The sequence below is a fragment of the Schistocerca piceifrons genome, chromosome 3 (genome assembly GCF_021461385.2).
Source record: "Schistocerca piceifrons isolate TAMUIC-IGC-003096 chromosome 3, iqSchPice1.1, whole genome shotgun sequence".
Classification (NCBI taxonomy): Eukaryota; Metazoa; Arthropoda; class Insecta; order Orthoptera; family Acrididae; genus Schistocerca; species Schistocerca piceifrons.
This window is the reverse complement of record NC_060140.1, coordinates 52,824,978-52,838,968: the sequence shown is the minus strand read 5'-3', so window position 1 is coordinate 52,838,968 and position 13,991 is coordinate 52,824,978.

Sequence of the window (13,991 nt, the reverse complement as noted above, 5' to 3'; positions counted from 1 at the left end):
ACAACAATATTAACACCGCCAAAGAATTATTAAGGGAATAGCACTCAGAAACCTCCAGGGGATCGGTCTGCCTTCCTTCACTTAGGCGAGACGTACTGTGAGCCCAACTACACACGATTCGTCCGAATCCAACCAAGGGACAGTCACGGACCGACCGACCAACCGCTTGCTTGCCTCGACGGAGTACACGAGAATTCACGGCCCCAAAAAGTTAGAAGTATCACTATCCCCAAACTATGAGCTGCCAAAACTACACACCATGTTGGGGAGCAACAACCGGTGAGGAAAAGACGCTGCCTAAAAATTACATTAGCGGCCATCGCAGGTAACCAGAACACTAACTGCCACAAGGCAGAATATTCCAATGGTTCACTTAACTATGGATAAATTAAATTAATCAATTCCACCTGACGGCGGTTATCTCGAACACTTCAGTAGTGGTTGCTCACAGGTAAACCTCCACAACATCAACGCCGGAACCAACAAAGTAATGTTCAAAACCACTCAACCTTCACGTGCTGTGTCGGCGAGCGACGATGCTCGTAGCTATCGGACAGCTCCAGACAGACTCCGACACTGCGCAGAGACCGCCAGCGGGCGCAGTCGACTACGCAGCACGGAGATGTCCTCGGACGAACCGACTGACCAACAATCCACCAAAAGTCAGGCCCGGCTTAAGTGATGCGTGGCGGCAACGGTATGGCGGTTCGATGTCCACGCAGGGCTCACTGCTGCTGCAAGCCGGCAACTGGCTGGCCCGGGCTGCGCTCCAGACACGTTGCAACTGACTTCCAGGGCCCAACTCACGACCCGAACTGTCGCCGTGAACTCTCCTCCTCACACGTTCCGACAGACTCCACGACAGATGACAACCGGGAAGTCATAGCAGCCGACCAAAGATCCTATCAGAGGTGATATATCGACAATCGCTAATAGCGCCGATGACAGTCAGGCAAAACAGCAACTCGGTAACACCAGTAATTATAATCAACTTGGTGAGATGGAAAGACGTTACAACAGGGTGCAAAATACCAAATGGTGGGACGGTGAGCCATGCAAGGCTCACATGACATCATTGAAGACGTTAATGGGGGAGGGGGGAACACTGGCAACAATGCAGAGAAGGCTCAGACTGGGTCAGTCACCCTACTCAAGTAACTTACAAGTGCATTGTGACGTTTCTGCGTTGTTCTCAGCAGTCAGAGCCTGACCCTAGACCATTATTCAATGGAAAATAATGTATTGTCATTATTTCATTGGCAGGTAGTGTTATCTGTGAACCAGTGGACGCCACAGGCTGCCACCATGCTGCCTCAGTTTCTTGTCATCGTGCGGACGCAGAGTGGGCTGGCATGTGAGCTTGAGCCGCCCTCCTCTGTGGATGACGCGAGGGAGTTGCTGAGCCACATCTCTGCTCTGGATGCTCGCCACACCGTCAGCGAAGTCATCGTCATCAACTCTAAGTCAGTAGCCCACCAGCTTCAACTGCTTACATTACTTATAATTATTCTACATATAGAAGTTAAAGAACATAGAACTATTTGCAAAAATCTGCCATTAGGCTAAACGTATGATTTAAGTTCCTTCCACCATCATTCAATATTAAAAAAGTCTTCTCTATAGTATCTTTACCTTTATTAATGTTCAGAATTCCATTCGTACAGTTCCGACCACTCACCGCTCATCGTCCTCGTTACTGAATTTTGCACAACCTCATGAAGCAGTGAAAGGTAACTAGTGATGTGAGAGGTGAAGCTGAACAGTGTTTGTGTTGCAACACAAAAAGAGTTAATATAAGTGAATTTTGATTTCGGTATGTTACCACAAATTGTGCGATGGCTTAGTAATCTCTCAACTTGTGCTGCCAAACAGTTTTACTTAAGCAATTCTAAAGAATTCACATTAAGCACGCATTGTTTAGATGGGTGAATTGCAACATAACGGCTTGGTAACACTGTTTAGCATTGCCTGTCACCGAAATAAAATGATGGAAAGTTGAACAAGGGTTATAGGGGTCCGCTTCTTCATTTACAATGGTCAATAATTGAGCAGATGAAGTGAAAATTGTACGCATATCTCCTGCAATTCACATCTTTCAGGTATCCAATAACTACCAACACATGTGTAAACATAAACAAGAAGTAAATTTGGTTTTGGGATATCAGTGCTTGTCAGGTAATATCTATATTAGAGCAAAGATTACAGTTAAATTCGTAAAATGTGCCACTCTCAACCAAGTGTTGTTGTTGCGGGCTCGAGACGTAACATTAGTTTGTTACATTTCCCTAAGCCAATCTGTCCTGCTTATCCATCTTAACCCCTTCGTAACCTACAGCGCACTACATCCATTTGAGCCTGTTGATTGCAGTCAAGCTGTGGTTTTCCATTACAATTTTAACCTTAGTCCGCCTCCTCCTACTTTTGCCCATTACCAAATTGGTGCTGTAGGAAGTATACTCCAGGAAAATACTTAAATGTGTATTTAATGGTAAAATATTCGTTCTTTTCGGAAAAGTATTTCTTCCAATGCCATGTCTGTCTTTTATATCCTTCAATACAGAAGTACTGTGCCATCGTCAACTGTCTCGCTCCTCAAACAGCAGAATTCGTCTACTACTCTCATATTATAAATTTACGAGAACTTTTACTGCTTCCGTCACTTTTTGCTAATATTTATTAGCACGAAGCATTTTTTCAGCATGCTGCCATATTCAGGTGCATTTCGCTTACATGTAAATTGATTAGAACTATGATGGGGCTTATTTTCTGGATATGCCTCTGAGATTATATTCCACGTTTAACGCTATGCAGAAATATAATTGTATTTCAGTGAATACCTTGGTGCAAGTTATATGTTTTAAATCATGCCTTTAGTGTACTTACTTACGTTTTTCATGGAAATTTATCTGTTTGGCAAGCGGAACCCAGTAAAAAACACGTCATCACGCAACACTTTCACATTCAGATGTTAACTGCTAACATAAACTATTTCAGTTGCCAAGATAGCACAAATATATATATATATATATATATATATATATATATATATATATATATATATATATATATATATATATATACAAAAATATTTATGTGTAGGCAACATGCGCTGAGGTGACAAAAGTCTTAGGATACCTCCTAACATTGCATTGTACCTCCTTTTGTCTGGCACAGTACAGAAAATCGACGTGATATGGATTTAGCAAGTCGTTGGAAGTTCCCTGCAGAAATAGTGAGCTGTTGTGCCTCTACAGCCGTCCACAGTTACGTAAGTGCTGACGGTGCGAGATTTGATGCACGAACCGAAGTGTCAATTATGTCCCATGAAAGTTCGATGGGATTCATGTAGGGCAATCTGGGTGGCCAAACAATTCGCTCTAATTGTTCAGAATGTCCTTCAAACCAATCGTGAACAATTGTGGCCCAGATGCCATGGCGCATTGTTATCCATAAAAAGTCCATTGTTGTTTGGAAGATGAAGCCAATGAACGGCTGCAAATCATTTTCAAGTAGACGAACGTAACCATTTCCAGTCAATGATAGGTTCAGGCATACTCTATTCTATGTAAACCCAGTCCACACCATTATGCAGCTACCACCAACTTGCACTGTGCATTGTTGACAACTTGGGTCCATGGCTTCGAGGGGTCTGCGCCACTCTTCACCCCTACTATCAGCTCTTACCAACTGAAATCGGGACGTATCTGACCAAGTCACGGTTTTCCAGTCGTCAAGGGCTCAACATACTCGTATACGGTCGCGAATCCAGAACTGGCGCTGCAGGCGATGTCGTGCTGTTAGCACAGGCACTTATATAAGACATCTGCTGCCACAGCCCGTTAACGCCAAATTTCGCCGCTCTCTCCTAACGGATACGATCGTCATATGTTACACGCTGATTTCTACGCTTATTTCACCCACTGTTGCTTGCTGTTCGCACTGACAACTCTACGCCGCTGCTCTCGGTAGGTAAGTGAAGGCCGTCGGCCACTGCGTTTGTCCGTGGAGGGAGGTAATGCCTGAAATTTGGTATTCCCGGCACACCCTTGACACTATGGATAGCGGAATACTGAATTCCCTAACGATTTGTAAACTGTAATTTCGCATTCGTCTATCTTGAATTAGTATCTGCGATCAAATTATGTAAACTCCCGTCGTGCCGTGGTAATCAGTTGGAGACCTTTCACACGCCTCACCTGACTACAAATGACAGCCCCCCCAATGGACAACCCTTTTATACCTCCCGTTCGCAATATTACCGCCGTCTTCATATGCGGATATCACTATCCCACTACTTACATCACCTCAATGCACAGTAATATTAAGACAATTTTCTTATCTCTTTATATTAGTAAAACAAGCATTCCATGTAGGAGAAATTTTTGGAAAAATTTACAATGTTCTTACTAGGCTATCGTTTATCCAGTTCTTACCATGCACTGTGCCATGAATGAATATTTCTGATTCTTCATACAAGTCCATTTGGTACTAAATTGCACCTTCAGACGTCAGTAATCTTATGCTGTTTGATGTATCCCGCGTTACGAGAAAATATGACCCAACCAAATCTAGAATTTGATGCTCAGCTGAACTCAGGACACGCCAGTATCCCTAACGTCTTAGTTGTACTCCCGTTTCAGGGGACCATTCCTTACAGACACAAACAGACCCTCTTCACTTTTGGTAACGCCAAGTGAAGATCATAGTGTTACACCGTGGTTCAAAATAAACTTTCAGCATTACTTCCTGTCGCTAGCGAGGAGAGGAGAATCCGTTGCACCATGACAGAGGCCAGAGTCACGCCGAGTAGAACGTCTGTCACCAGTAATCTTCGTTACTCTAGAAATTTTATTTTATTTAATGATCCAGTCGTTATGAAGCTCACAGTAAATTTATTTTGTTTGCACTGGAGTTGATTAAAATCGTAGTGCAGAGATTTGAACTTGGATCTCCCTTCCGCGGATATGACCCATTTAGGAAGATACAGTTCCATGATTTCGTTGTTTCCAAACAAGATAACTCCTCGAGGTTTCCACAGGATGCTCGTCTCTGGGTTACGATCAATGTTCAGCAAAAACGTTTTTATCATCAATTTAAATCAAAACTTAGCATACACACGCCTATTTTGTTAGGCAATAATAGATATGAATTCTTACCTCTCCTCAAGCGGCAATGACGATAGGAACTGGTTTTGATTGCTAGTTAGATTCAGAGCTTTTTATTACGTTGTTTCAGGTCCTAGTGCGTCACTCCTAGCTATTTGTGAATACGAACAAGGTAGTTAATATCTCTTTGTGTGCAGTCAACAATGATGATGTGTGTAGCGTTCGACTCTCATTCACCTCGGAACTGTTCCCCACTTTACTTCTAGTTCCGACATGACCACATCTCGCTGCTGGTCAGAGAAACCCATAATTGACATCAATCCGTGACTGGACGCCATTCTAATCGAGGTGGTTAGTTCAGTTGACTTCACACAGCGCTGTCATCACATACACATCTGTCTGCAACGATCAGAATGTAAGTGTACGTCTACCGAGGCTCAGTTCTTTGGCAGCCTGGCAGACAGGGTTGACAATGTGCCGTTTCTCATTGGAGGGAACTTGCTCTACTCATGCATTCATCGAGTGGCTTAAGCCGCTTACAGGCACTCGCACTTTGGAGTTGGTCACGTGGAACAGTTGTGATACGAAGCAGGATACTGATGAAATTGGAAAAACGCGATGAACTGAGGTTAGTAATTAGTAACAATGATGAAGAGATTCTATCAGGAAACTACTAAAGAATTAATTCTCTAATCAAAAGAGGCTCAACTAGGTAGGATTCTGAATAAGGGTCACCTACGAAATGTCCTGAATTTTAATATTTTCACAGCTAACACTAACGACAGCGAAAATGTCAACTGTGACACTACTAGAGAGGTCTGGTGTGAACAAAAACTGTACGGTTTGACTTGCTTGTAAAAAATAAACACTTACTTTATTTATACATTTTGCACTTACTGTATTATTGAACACTGGGCATTCTCATACTCTTGACTATTTGAACTGAAACGAATAATAATAAAACTATATTTAACACAAAACAACAATTCAGTCACGTTGTATTAATGAAGTTTATTACAAAAGGAAATGATTAGAATACTGTACTTAAAATTGTGATATACAGATGTGTCACAGGCAAAGGGCGACAGACGAAAAAGAAATCTCTTCAATAAAATTGGTTCAAATGGCTCTGAGCACTATGGGACTTAACTGCTGTGGTCATCTGTCCCCTAGAACTTAAAACTACTTAAACCTAACTAACCTAAGGACATCACACACATCCATGCCCGAGGCAGGATTCGAACCTGCGACCATAGCGGTCACGCGGTTCGAGACTGTAGCTCCTAGAACCGCAAGGCCACTCCGGCCGGCTCTCGTCAACACATACAATGCTACATAGTAGAAGCGAAACGACTAGTCTTGATGCTATTTCTGAACTCACTGCTGTAGAACTCTCAGAACTGGGCTAGTCTTCAACTGAGCAGCGGCCAGGTGGCGCGGCGCTTATGTCCTTTTCGTGCTGAGGTCGCTGCCGTCGGGATGTCGTCCTAGAGAGGGGTCGGTCCGCGCACAGTTGGCAAATGCCTTCTTCACTGCCCGCTCTCCTCTAACGTTCCCGACTGGCGTGCCGGCGTTTGACTTTACATCGGAACACTTCTCCCCCCTCCCCCCCCCCCCCCCCCCCACCGCCCCAAAGCGAAGGACCGTCGTCGTATAAGGAGCTCGACAACGGGAGGGGATGAAGGATCGTGGACGCTGCGCTGGATCGGAAGCTGTGGCCGCAGGGGGCGTCAGACTTCCGGTCGTACCCCATCATCTGGCGGGAATGTCCAGCAGAAAACGATCAGAAGGGTATACGTCCACCTCCTCAGTCCCATAACCAGATGTAGAAGGCGTCGGCTACTGCTGTGTTGGAGCGTCCAGCACCATCGGTAGCACGAGAGAAGGTGAAGGTCCCGTCTCCATGAGGTCATCCCGCGGTGTTGTTATGACACCTTCTGGCAGCCACTGTGGCCGCACTGTCCTAGGGATCTGTGAATATGGGGGAAGAGACACAGTAGGATTACCGTGCACGTGACAGTGGCGAATTTGATTCTGATGTCGGTGCTGAAATCGATACATGCATGCGCCAAGTTCACGAAAGATCTCGCCTCGCACCCACCGTCCGCTACCGCTAAAAACCCTGAAAAACACAATATGACGCGGCACGAAGCGGTACTTGCAGCCCTTCTTCGGTGTGCTGAGGGGGGTGGGGCAGGTGGCACAGTGTCCGATGGCGGCCACTGTGAAGCAATTCCGCTTGCGACGCACCATCTCGTGGGTGTGAACGATAGGAGAAGAGGAACAATTGCAATGCTTAATCCCTGGTGTGTGTGGTGCGACGTTTGGCCATCTGAGGCACGAAACTTCTGACAAAACGTTGCCCTTCGCCGTTTGACTGTGGATGGAACGGTGCTCTAGTCAGATGCTGTATGCCATTGCGTTCATAAAATGTTTCAAATACATTTGACGTGAACTGAGGAATGTTATCTGACACTGTGACTTCAGGCACACTTTCGAGGCAAGAAATAGAGAGCCGGCCGGTGTGGCGTGCGGTTCTAGGCGCTTCAGTCTGGAACCGAGTGACCGCTACGGTCGCAGGTTCGAATCCTGCCTCGGGCATGGATGTGTGTGATGTCCTTAGGTTAGTTAGGTTTAAGTAGATCTAAGTTCTAGGGGACTGATGACTACAGATGTTAAGTCCCATAGTGCTCAGAGGCATTTGAACCATTCGAACCAAAAAATAGAGAACATCAGAATTGTGCTAGGTGACGACGTCGAATTCATTGGCACAGTAACAGGAAACTTGCTATACGAGTCTACCACAATCGACAAACGAGTGTTCCACAAAGGTGCTGCTAAGTTTATGTGCACACGTTGCCATGGCGATTGACACTTAGGACAAGCAGAGAATTTTTGGGGCGGAGCATTTGGTCGTCCATACCCTGCCAAGTACAGGGTCGACACGCTAACTGTTTCGTACATACAATCCCCCGAGTGTCCTTGGTGTAGTAACTGCAATACTTCTTTTTGCAAAGCTTTGGGGATCAACCCACGTGACTGTCCACTGTCATTCTGAACAAGTATCACACCTTACTCTATAGCGAGGTTATGCCAACTTGCCAAGTATCGGCGCACTACATAGTTCTTTATTCTATGCAAAGAGCGAGGCCAAGAAGTGCGAACGTATTTTAGCAAAATGTTCAATTCTGAATCAGCTTCCGTGGCCTGTATAATTTTCCAGAAGTTCAAAGGAAAGGAGTGAAGCAATTCAGAATACTGAGCGTCGATGTGACAACAAGATGCAGCAGAAGCATCAACGTCTGCATCAGGGCAAATCGGAAGCCGTGAAAGTGCGTCAACACTACCATGTGAAGCTGTCGGACGATACACCGTCTCGCACTGGTATTGAGACAACAATAAAACTAATTTTTACAATTTTTGAGCAGTTCGTGAAGGAACTGGCTAAGTAGGATGAAACAAGGACTCCAATGGCTTGTGATCTGTTACTCAGTAGAATTTTCTGCCATACAAATAGTGTTGGAATTAGGTGACACCATACACAATAGGCAATGCCTCTTTCTCGATTTGTGAATAGTTACACTGAGCTTTGGACAGATGCTAAAGCAGGACGCCTGTCTATCACCAAATCTGTGCGAAAGCACTGCACCGATTCCGGAAGCCCGCCGGTGTGGCCGTGCGGTTCTAGGTGCTGCAGTCTGGAACAGCGAGACCGCTACGGTCGCAGGTTCGAATCCTGCCTCGGGCATGGATGTGTGTAATGTCCTTAGGTTAGTAAGGTTTAACTAGTTCTACGTTCTAGGGGCCTAATGACCTCAGAAGTTGAGTCCCATAGTGCTCAGAGCCATTTGAACCATTTGATTCCGTAAGAGCAAGCGTCAGTAGGACGAGGAATTCCGTCTTATGCGAGACATCTTTCTTCTGTTTTGTTTCACCCATACATGTGTCACCACTTTTTGTGCTATTTTCAGTGGGTCATTTTTTATATTTAACTGCAAAATTTTTGTTACATATTAACATTTAAAGAAACTTTTGGTACATAATATTTACAATTGTGAATGAATAACTGTTGTAAAATGTTATTCATCGTTTGGTCATAGCTCTCAGTTGAGATATGTATTAACGACCTCATGCACTGTGTGTTGTTTACAACATCATGCCAAAGTTCTATTTATAGCTTAATTGACAGAAAGAGTGGCTGTATGCATTAGTTTACATACCTAACATGATGCTGTTGGACATTTATTTTGGTAGCTATTCTGCTACACAATCTACAATTTCTCATCTCCAAACAGTAAAACGTAACTTTTATTTTTCTCTTTATTATGCATTTACAAACGGAAATGAGTATCTAACACGTTTTTTGTGTGTAACTTACGGTTTTGATATCGTGGTGCTTTCTCATATGTTAATGGCGAAGTTAATAGGCTGATTTCCTGACCTATGGTCGCTTGACACTGCACTTTCTCCGATTTTTCAAAACATAGGCGGAGTTTTCACCGCCATTACGTGTTGTTGTGGCTATATAGTATTTATTTGTTTCGTAGCTTGTTTCGCTGAGTGAGGCGCACGAGTTTGAAGTGTATTTAGCATCTGTGGTGTTTGGGTTGTGTGAGTGAATGTGTGTGTGTGTGTGTGTGTGTGTGTGTGTGTGTGTGTGTGTGCAGGACTGGGGCGCAGAGTGAGAGAGAGAGAGTGGGAACTGCAACACCATGAGATGATTAGGAAGCGTCAACTCGTTTGTCAGGATCAAAGTGGACCAAGCATCAATCACTGAACAATGCATCTTTAAGTTTTTGAAAAGCTTCTTTGCACAAAAGGGACATTCTTGCGACGCAATAGAGCTGGATTTGTGCAGCATTTGGTATGAACTGAATACAATAGTTTGTTTTCCCTAAAACTGACTGCATTTGTGTGACATTGCGAGGAACTGGTATGTCTTGTATGGCTAACAAATGTGACTGAAGAGGATGTACAACCTTGACCGTTTATGAAATGACCAAGATACATCTACTCAAGTTTAAAAAAATCACACTTGTCCAGTCTACTACTTTACTCCTGCATCACATAACACACAAAACTAAGCAACAAATTTGCAATATGTTCTTCAGGTGTACGACCTGCTACAACTATATCGTCCTAATAGTTTGAACAGTTTGGTACTTGAGCAGTCAGTTGTCCCAAACACCGTCGGAAACTGGCAAGTGCGGAAGCACTGCCAAAAGGCAAATTCAAATATTTAAGCCCAAATGAGTGGTCACAACACACCTTTTTGAGATTTTTCATCTAGTGCTGGTTGAAGATATACATTACGCAAATCAATTTTTGAAAAGCAGCAACCAACGCCTAATCTGTCGTTGTGATCCTCTTTGAGTGGAAATGGATAAGAATCGATCACAGTTTGTGGGTTGACTGCAGACATAGTCAACACAGAGGCGAACGCGACCTTGAGGTTTGGAGAGCAGAACCATTGGACTTGCCCACTGACTGGCTTGTATGGGCGCAATAGCTCCTCTATCTTACAATCCTCTAACTTCAACAGTAACCTTGTCCCATAATGCAATGAGAACAGTTGTGGACCGGCACAATTTTGGCTGAGCATTGTCTTTCATAGTAATATGTGGAACAAAATTGTTAGCCTTTCCTGAGCCTTCAGGAAGACTTCAGGGAAATCATTCAGCAAGCGAGCTACACTATCTTTGGCATTGAATGTAGTGACTGACAACACATTGTCCTACATCACAGGCAAAGTACAGTTTCTGAGAACGAGAATGTCTTGTCCATTATAAGCCATCAGGTGCGTGCTATTTTTAGACAGGTGTGCGGATTCTAACAGTTCATATATGATACGATTCAGCAATGTGACAGAGGCACCCGCGCCCAACTGAAATTTCACGCGTTTTCCAGTAATAGCCAGATGAACAGAAACCTTGTTGGACTGATGAAATGATGGATCGGACTGTTTCAAAATCTGTTCTCCGAGTCTGACACCGGTTACATTGTACACGATAGCATCACACAACATAACATCTGAATACAAACCACGACAAGCACATTTGAATATGCATTTCTTTGTCAAACCCAGAAAATCTCTTATCCACTCGGCATAAGTTTGTTCTGACCGTTTCATGCAATTAAAGAATAGATACGTAGCTGCTACCACATTCACTAGTTGGTCATAATAGTTAGTTAGTGACTCTACTCCCTAATCATAGGAAAGTTCACTCAGAGTGGCGTTAGGAAATAATTTTTGGATGAGACAGAACACTGCACTTCCTACCGTAGACAAAAAATAATGAACTTTCACAGTACTTGCTATGTTGTGAGCAATTACGCGGGCTTCAAACTGTTGCAACCACTCGATTCATTCCTCTACTTGTTCATTAAACTAGCGAAATGGTGTTATGGTACTCAGAGCCACTGTAGGTACAGTTTGTTGTTCTGTCAAGCGTGCAGCACTGGTCAGTAACAGCTGCACCGTGTTTAGCAGGGCTGATATTTGTTGGCTCTGAAACTAAAACATCTGTGTTAGCTACGTTGTACCTATCGCTGGCAGCTGAGGCGCCTAAGCACTGAGTGGGAGAGGTGGGGTGGGCTTGTCGGAAGACACAAATGTGATAAACAGACAAGGCAAACGATAAAGATAAGTACACAAATTCCTGCAACGCCCACCTGAGACACTGATTAGCAACAACACAGTAAGACACACTATTAAGACAAGCAAACACAACCCTGTAAAGAAAAGACAATGTAGAATTAAGGTGCCAGCAAAACACAAAAGCAAATTTCTGCCAACTAGGCTCTGGGTTGTCGCTATGGAATCCGTTGTGTCCAGCCTATTTATCGAATATGGGGTGTCTACGAAACCTGCTTCTCGGGTCGCTAGACAACAGTTCAATAAAGTCATATTAATGAAGTTTATTATAAAAGGAAATGATAACAATTCTTTATTAACTTTGTGAAATACAGACGTGTCACAGGCAGAGGGCGACAGACAAAATAAGAAATGTCTTCAGTACATGCAATGCTACCTAGCAGAAGAGGAATGACTAGCCTTGATGCTATTCTTTAACTCGCTGCTGTAGAATTCGCAGAACTGGGCGCAGCTGCCGGATTGTCGTCCTAGATAGGGGTCGGTCTGCGTCCAACTGGCTGACGCCTCCTTCACAGCCCACTCTGCTCTAACGTTCCCGGCCGGCGTGTCGGCGCTTGACTTTACGCCGGAACACATTCAATTTGTGAAACCACTGCTTGCAATACAGATTTTGTATCGTCCTCCAAATGACATATATTTTCTTTCCAGATGGATGTATCGTTATATTAGAGTAGTATAAATGACTATAAATAATTTCGCTTTGTTTACTATGACATACAATATGTTTAATATAGCTAATTCTTGTGTGTCTCTAAAATGAAATACAGGTTGCTGCAGAATACTCCGATGAAGTGCGAGAAACTGGTCCGTGCCGAAACCCCAGTGCCACTGCCGTTCCTCGTCAGGTACGTGTCTTAACATTTGCGATTAAAAGTCAGAATTATAAAAATTTTCCGGCCTATTGAGCCTTCCGAGTAAAATTTATTGGGTGAAATCACATCCGCGCACGCAGAGACTATTTTGAGGCAGAAAAACTTGTTCGCCATGGAGTAATGTCTTGGAAATATCAACTCTAACATTACCCACCGTGAAACCCTACATTTTATTATTACAAGTCACCGAATGGCTATTCACGCAACCAGTGTTTTTACTTATTTTTTTTATTCTGATATGATTAGGGCTATCTGGTACTCTCTTACACTGTACCTGGTTTCCACACATACAGTGCCTGTTTGCATCATTATTACCTAAGAAATAACAATTTTAATATGACAAATAGTACTAAAATAATTTGGGTATCTATAGTGACAATGTGAGTAAGTACATACGGACTATAAGTTAATAAAGTTAATAGTTCCAGGACCATAACATTAGTGATGATGGCTACAGATATAAAAAGAATTTGTAAGTGCACAAAACAGACCTTTCTGATACAACGATTCTCGGGAATATATATTTAAGGTGACTATATCGGCTAAGAATACTGCGAAATGTGTAAGATCAGGTTGGAAAGAAGGATGTACACTACTGGCCACTAAAATTGCTACACCACGAAGATGACATGCTACAGATGCGAAATTTAACCGACTGGAAGAAGATGCTGTGATGTGCTAATGATTAGTTTTTCAGAGCTTTCACACAAGGCTGGCGCCAGTGGCGACATCTACAACGTGCTGACATGAGGAAAGTTTCCAAGTGATTTCTCATACACAAACAGCAGTTGACCGGCGTTGCCTGATGAACCGTTGTTGTGATGTCTCGTGTAAGGAGGAGAAATGCGTACCATCACGTTTCCAACTTTGATAATGGTCGGATTGTGGCCTATCACGATTGCGTTTTATCGTATCGCGACATTGCTGCTCGTATTGGTCGAGATACAATGACTGTTAGCAAAACATGGAAACGGTGGGTTCAGAAGGGTAATACGGAACGCCGTGCTGGATCCCAGCGGCCTCGTATCATTAGCAGTCGATATGACAGGCATCTAATCAGCATGGCTATAACGGATCGTGCAGCCACGTCTCGATCCCTGAGTCAGCACATGGGGACGTTTGCAAGACAACAACCATCTGCACGAACAGTTCGACGACATTTGCAGCAGCATGGACTATCAGCTCAGAGACCATGGCTGCGGTTACCCTTGACGCTGCATAACAGGCAGGCGCGTCTGCGATGGTGTACTCAACGACGAATCTGGGTGCACGAGGGCAAGACGTCATTTTTTCTGTTTGCAGCATGATGATGGTCGCATCCGTGTTGGACGACATCGCGGTGAACGCACATTGGAAGCG